The 7944-nt window shown below is 39.5% G+C and overlaps 1 long non-coding RNA gene across 1 annotated transcript; it reads left to right on the plus strand.

The window, feature by feature from the left end:
- LOC109354097 lies at positions 265-7145 on the plus strand. The gene is made up of 3 exons (XR_002108498.1): positions 265-275; positions 4153-4158; positions 6953-7145. It is a non-coding gene; the product is annotated as an uncharacterized LOC109354097 (long non-coding RNA).

The following is a 7944-nucleotide window of genomic DNA, read 5'->3' on the forward strand; positions in this document are numbered from 1 at the left end:
ATATTTTATAGGATCCATTTCAAAAATGTGGAATGGAAGAGAAATTCAAATATTATATACATTAAGTGACCGAGATGCAAGGGAAAAGTTGTTGTTTCACATTTTAGGAACTAGAAGACTTAGTGTATGAGATCTAAAAATGCAAAAATATGTTCGCATAACCAAGCATTTTGGCCATGTAAGATGACATCATAATAATCATTTGTGAGACAGCCCGTCAATACGATCGTCGGAAATAAATGCCCGAACAAGGTCAGGCATTGCCCATTCGAGAGGTGATTTCCTCCCGCTTCTCCCAACCCACTTGGTGGATTCATCACAGATTCTCTAAAATTTATGCTCACACTCAGGTGGAGCGCTTTGCGCGTCCAACCTAGTTGAAGATGTACTTGATGAGAAAGACAGTCTTGCCTTGTTTTCCTTAAGAAATACCAAATCACTCGGTGTTGGTTTCCTAACAAGTACAAGCAAATTTATATTCATGAACGACCACTTTCTTCTTTCGCTCTGCTCCCCCCAACAAGAGGAAAGACTTGTTTGTTGTAAATCACTGGTTGGCTTTTTCCAACCAAGAAAGGCATGGGAGTCTTTGGGAATTGCTTGGTCTAGGTAAAGCTTGGATCAAGTGAAATAAAGACTGGATACCTATAAGGACCCCTCATTGCACACTTTATATATCTAAATAGATTGTGAACAGTGACAAAAAAAATTGATGACAATGCGGATAGGAGCGGAAAGACAGCAATCCCACTCTCAATCGATAGAGATAGATGGAAGAGGACTATGTCGACCTTGACTTTTTACTAGCAGTGGAGAAATTAGAAAGTGTTAATCGGCGACAGATTAACATTTATGGGAATGGACTTTTTAGGTGCCCAATGTGAATGCAAGCGAGCCTAGGAAAGCACAGATGGGTCCTTCACTTGACTAACCAACGATCCTTCATCCTCGCTGTCTCCTTCGCCCTTTCCGTTTGGTTTGCAGCTCCGCCACCTGTATTTCCCTCGAGCATCACTTCTTTCTAGTACTTCTTTCTCAAACCAGAACAACTGTGAACGTTAGGAATCAACCGAAGGGACTTGAATTATTTTAATCGAATCAAGCGATAGAGGCTTAAAGTTAAGCCTATCATGAACAACGCCCCCAAATCAAATCTCATTGTGATAAATTTAGTTTTAAAATAGGAACTCGCCTAGCGTATATGAATGGATTCCAAGATGAACCCTTGAGAATGAATTCTTTCGCCTCTTAGGGTCTTTGAAAGAGTAAGTTGTTTTCAGGTATTTCATTAGTGGAGGACTAGTCGTCAGAGCTAGTAATGAAGATGGCATGAAGATCAACATATGACTCTTACCGAGATGAGAGCAAGCATCTATAGCAATGACTAGTGGAAAATGACTCTTTTTCCCTCTCTTTGGACTAAATGAAGACAATAACTTTCAAGCACTCCCGCTAAAGCGACAGCAAAAGATGTAGCTTAGCCAACTGCACTCTCCAGCCTTCTGCCATTCATCAACTTCCTTTCTCCCTTGTCTATTCTCAAGAGGTCTTGATGATACCCTTCTTCTGAACTGCCTAGGCCTAGACCCGTCACTGGATCATATGAAAAAAATGTCGTGCAGATGCTCAGGTGGAGTAGACTGGATGGTAAAAGAACTCAGAAGTAGAATGCCTCTATTGACTTCAAGCACTACCATCATATAGTTCTCTATCTCTCTCTTAGGACGTGTGACAGTCTGTCTTCTGTACGTTATGCAAGGTGAAAGAACACCATTCTTTGAATTGGAAAAAGGAAAAACTAATCAAAGGAGTGAGTTAGGGCACAACTTCCGGTTCCCCCAGCATCTCCAGTGATTAGGCGGGGACAGGATTTGAACCTGTAATCTTCAGGTCATGAGCCTGATGAGTTGACCAATTCTTCTACCCCGCTTATTTTTTCTTCGTAAAGTTCAACTTGCATGTGTTAAACATCTTTCTCAAAGTAGCATGATTGACATTCTTAGCGCTTTTCTACTATCTATAAGCTATAAGCTTCAACCTTCCGTTCTCTTACTTAGTTAGATGGAGGATAAAAAAAGCAAGACTTTCAACACAACTTTTCTTTATTCCTTTTCTTAAAAAATTGAAAGTTAGACTTTTTTCCTACAACCAAGGTTTTCCTTTCCGAAATCGAGAAAGATCACTCCTAAAAGCAACTGTTATCTTATTATAAGATACCCTCGCCATGGATTCATCTCATCTCTTTCTAATGCAATTATAGAACTTATAAGATATTAAATATTTATCCTCGAAAAATCAGCCTATTCCACGACCCTATAAAATAAAGAGGATTTTCTCATTTCTTTTATCTGCCTCCTATGTCTTCCCCCCGATTCATCTTATGGATTTGAAACTATCCTCTTGTAATCCTTTAACTAACTTCTAGTACCCCTCCCCCTAAAATTAAAGCAAGTATGCAACCACTAGTCGGGAAGAAGTATGCTTCCTTACTTTACTCTTTTAGGAATTTCTAGCTCTAATCAAAAGGTAAAAAAAAAGGCTTCTTATAGTAAGCAAAGAAGGAATTTGAATTATATCTGACTAGTGTCTCTTATTAAGCTATATAGGTTTTGAAAAGCAAAGGTGCCTGAGTTAAGCCTTCTTGACTACTTTTCAGTCCCGGTTGGAAGTCCTTGGATGATCTGTCGGGTCTTAGTACAATGGATTCCTTAGGCTTTTCCCGTGCTCTTCCGAAATAAGCATTTGGAAATTACTTGTCATGGGCTTATGTGATGAAGAATGATTTTTTAGGGAACTAAGCATAGAGAAAGACCTCTTATATAGATTTAAGGGGCATCTTTTTTAAATTTCAGATCTATTTCGTCGGCTCGCATATACACTAACATGAATGAGCAACTCCTTTTTAACTAAAAGAAGATACAACCGATAAACTACAGTTCTTTTGACCTTTCGCTTGTTAATAGCTTGGTACATAAGAACTTTACTAGACCTTCGGGTTAGTGAAAGTACAAAATCATTCTTGGTTGTAATTGCTATCTTCTTAGGTTCAGCATGCATACATACGATTTAAGAAAAAGAAGGAAAAGGTTTTTTCACTTTCTACCATAAGAGTTTATGCGCCATATCTCTTTTCTTCCTTCGCCTTATTTGCTTGAGCCCATAGTCCTCAAAGCTGTACGATAAGTACCAGCCTCTTGTCCCGAAAAATAAGTTCCATACACACACAATTGTACATTTTTTATTGCTACATCAGGGGATTCAAAGAGACAAGGCTAGGCTTGTCGCCAAGTGGTTCACTCTGAAAGAGAAGTGGACATCGACTACACTGAGACTTTCTTTCCGCTTTCTAAGAAGGACTCACTCAGGATAATATAAGCTTTGGTGGCTCATTTTTAAAGCTTCACCAACCAGATGGATGTGAAGACGGCTTTCTTCAAAAGGTATCTACCAGTTCAATACTAAAGTTTATCATCTGACTTATACATCCATTTTTTTTCCTTTTTGAGCCATGAACCGTTCTCTCAAACGTTTCTCTACTTCATAATCCCCAACCTATCTAATATTGGTGAGCCTCTCCTTCTTTAGCTACCTTTTTAGGGTGAAACCAAATATCGACCATGTTATTTGCTTTGATAATGTTCGGAAGATATTTCCATGTCGGCATCCACATCATTCCCTATATTGTATAACGGGAATGTGGCCAACCAGGGTAAGTAACCCTTGTAGAGCCCAGGTATAAAAGTATTTATCTCAGTGACAACAAGCATTATTTTATATCGATAGGCTGACTAACAACGAGGTAAAAAGGTCTGCCGACTCGACTCTCTGTTTTTTCCAGCGAAATAAGTTTAGACAATATGAACCATGATAAGAGATACAACATCACGAGACGATTCCACCCAATCATCCTTCACTCTCATCGAGGACTTTCTTTTAGCTACCAAAGCAAACATTTCCAGGTAGTCCCGAGCTGAGTCTATTGCTTTGCTACAAGACGAGCCTTGTGTCTCTCAATAGATCGGGCAGGCTTAGACTTTCGGGTATACACCCAAGCGAGTGAGTAAACAAGACTCCATCTGAATCTCAGCTAACGAACCCTTTCCCAGTTACCATTCCTCCAATTTCTCATTCTTAACCTCGTAAATGGACAAGGTTACAGTTCACTTAACTTAATATAAGTAAATGCGTGCCATAGATGTCGAGAGACTCTAGATAAAAAATCTCTAATATGTTAAGATGTGTCGGAAATAGAACCTGGAGCCAACAAAGAAGATCTGTAACGGGGGGTCCAATTTGATATGCATCTGAATCTGGCAACTGGTTGATTAAGAGAAAGAGCCTCTAGTGGTTCTTAATCTCGATCCCGTAGGATGCTTTAGCAAAAAGATCAGAGTTAATTGTTGTTATCACTCCCTATGCTTCTGCATCCCATACCCCCCAACCTCTATGGGACAAGATATCTATTTTGTCATTGGGAAGTAAGGCTTAAGTCGACGAAAAAGCTAAGAAAGGGGATCATATGGCTAGAGTTGCCCTTGGGGCTAGCTACTGGCTTTAGACTTGGGTACTCCTCTCTTAACTAGAGACCGGGGATGGAACTATCTATTATGGCAGGCTAGGTTACCTCTCTCTATCTCTAAGAAGGATCTCTAAGGAAAGAGGAATGCATTCTTGACTAGCAAGAGAAAGACAGGTCCTTATGTTATGAGATTTAGAAAGCAAAGGGTATCACCCATCATACTCTTTGAATCTCTGACTAAGCATGTTCCTCAAGTACCATTTGCTAACTACACGGCTAACGGAACTGGTAATCGTTGACTATTGAGCGGATCCCCCGATTTTGGATTAGCCGGATCTTTTCTTGACAACGAAATTACATCTTTATCTTTGGGAAGACCTAGATATCCATTAGTCAGGAATGTTGGGCACCTCAGAAAATCCACATATTTGGCAATGTTCCTTTCTTGAAAGCGATCAGACGAGTAGTTTTAGAAGAGCGAGAGGAATGCCAATACTCAAACATAAAGCTTTTACGCATATCAGTAAACAATATGACTTTGATATAGGGAGATGGATGTGCGATTATGGAAGAAGATTCTATTAGACACTCTTGCTCTTTTCCTCCGCTACACTATAAGAAATTCTCAGCTTATAGAAGCTTATAGACTTACAGACTTAGTTCATGATATCACCTCGTCCACTGCACTGACCGTGTTCCATCCGCTGACCCGAGGCAAAGAACTTAAAATAAATTTCGTGAGTAGGAGGAAGCATGCTCTTATTAGTCAAACTGTTGCGGTTGTGTCTTGTGTCGGCCTCGGTTGCTAGGAGCAACACCACCAGAGACTTTAGAGGATCGTACAATTAAGTATTGTAAAAAGCACCAAACCAGACCTATTATTGAATGCATGAGGAATGGAAGAACGGTCATGTCATGTTCGATTGGTGAACTCAAAGTAAAGGGCCAAAAGGATGAGCAAGAGTTGGTCATTCAAAAAGCTTTAGCTAGCCAGCTTGACTTATTAAAAAGAATAGAAGGAAGGGTTTTTATATAAGCTTTCTAAAGTAATCTTGATGTATTATTCGGTACAAAGATGACAAAAATTACTCCTAGATCAGTCCCATCTAGTCCTGAGATAAGGGCCTTTTTGGTTAAGGACCCCTCCCCTCTAGACCAAACAATTGAGGAACTTTCATGCTCTTTGTTTAACGCGGGCGGGCAGGCCGAACAAAGACCCCGACGAGAAAAGAAATTTGAGCAAGGAGGAATTTCCCAATCGGCCTTCAGTTCGAAAGGCACATATGGGAGTAGCTCCCCGGATCCATCATCCTCGAGGAGGAGGAAACAGAAGTCCGATTTTTTGAAGAAATTGGATTGCTCTAATCTACCTACGCAGGAAGCCTTCTCCCTCTCAGCTTGTATTAGAGATTTACTACTTTTTAGATAGATGCCCAAGTTTCTATTTTGAAGATGACATGAACTTTCCCCTTCTTGCATTAGGATTAGTACTAAGACCCCATTCGTTCGCAGCGAGAATATATCCTTCTCTGCATCAATTGACACTCTTAAAAATGTACACTATGAAAAAGAAGTTGGATGCTTCCTTATCATATATATATTAGGATAGGACCAGTTTTCCACTTAAGCTGCCAATGATAGTAAGACTTTCTTATAATCTGATTTTCGGCAGCGCTCCTTTTGGGCATCTACTAGTGTACTCGACACCAACATATACTAAAACAAAAGGCAATGATAGAGGCATACTTGTTTATGTTATCCCATAACATAAGACTTAAACAATAGCAAAAAGTCTGTTTGTTTTCAAGGGGCCAAGAGCTTTCAAAGCAAAGCATTTAAATAAGACAGGGGCTTTTTACTTACTTTTCTTAGAAAGAATCAAGCTTAGGTTCAAGGAGAAAGTAGCATTGTCTAACCCCTGTATAATTGAGATTAACCCTCCTCAATCTTGAATCTTGAGAGTCTTACGAATAAAAAGAAAGTCAGGGATACCTTCAATTACTTTCTACTTTTCCAGAATATCTATTATATATAAAGTAGTTGTATTTTATTGATAATTATCATATAAGATAAGTTGAAGTTTTCTATGTTCACCATGGGCTTAGGCGAATATAGCAAGTGTGAAGCGAGAGTGGGTTTTCCTCAAACTATTGGAACAAGAATAGGTTCTTGTCTCTTTGAAGAGTATCATACATGGCGAATGGTATCGTATATAAGATCAAGGCCGTATTTATGAGTGATATGACTCATAACTGTAAATGTAATAAGAGAAGAAAGTTGTTAACGTAGGTCGGATCCTAGCGTTGATAAATGCTATCCTACTTGAATGATCGAATCGATTCCACTTTTTACTTTGTCGAGATTGCCTTGGTGTTCAATGTACCTGAGTACAAGTTCGAAAAGAATGAATGCATGGGTTGCATTTCAAGTTAGATGTCCAAGATAAAAGGAAAGAGGGAAGAAGCAACTAGAAAATCAAATCGTGAATGAAAAAGCGTGACGAGACTTTATCCATTGGAGATGTTAGAAGGTGCAAAATCAATGGGTGTCGGAGCTGCTACAATTGCTTCAGCGGGAGCTGCTGTAGGTATTGGAAACGTATTCACTTCCTTAATACATTTCGTGGCAAGAAATCCATCATTGGCAAAACAATTATTCAGATATTTAATCTTGGGCTTTGCTCTAACCGAGGCTATTGCCTTGTTTGCATTAACGATGGCCTTTTTTATTCTGTTTGTTTTCTGAGTTTATCCTTTTGAAAGGTGTAGTCTATCCTACCTGAGGAAGAGGACGATGCCCATCCTTTTTCTGAAATGGGGCGTGGAAGGAGAAGTAGGCATGTGGGTCTCCTTCACATTTGTATCAATATTGGAATTCGGTTTGAAAGGCTATCATTGGTAGGCGGACTAGTGAGCATTCTAGTGTTAGGTCCTAGGGAGAGAATAAGGTAGGCGCTGTGAATCGGGGAATTCGTTAAAGGATATTTGTATAAAGGCGATGAAACTACATCTCTTAAGAAGAACCTGTCATAGAATGAAGACATATATATTTTTCTACTATCTGTACCTAAGGTTCAGTGATGACTGATGATATTTACCCAAAGGTAGCTCCTAACTCACAGGTGTGGGACTGGAGCGCAGGAAGCATTGGTTATCATAAGCCTGGAGGATGAACCCTGTCTGTAATTGACTACAGCTTGTTCTACCAGACATTGACCAGCTTTCTTTTCTTCCCTTTGGGCGCTGGCGTTTCACGCTTAATGATAGCGACTGATAGAATGATTCTTCTTGCTATACGCAATTTCTTGCAGATATTTATTTGCACCCACAAGGAGGGACCATCTTCAATTAGAAAGTATGTCAACAACTTTTACATTTTTTTGAACACCAGACTCCCCTATGATATGCTCACCATACATACCTTTC

This window comes from Lupinus angustifolius, chromosome LG08 (assembly GCF_001865875.1).
Source record: "Lupinus angustifolius cultivar Tanjil chromosome LG08, LupAngTanjil_v1.0, whole genome shotgun sequence".
NCBI classification, from domain to species: Eukaryota; Viridiplantae; Streptophyta; class Magnoliopsida; order Fabales; family Fabaceae; genus Lupinus; species Lupinus angustifolius.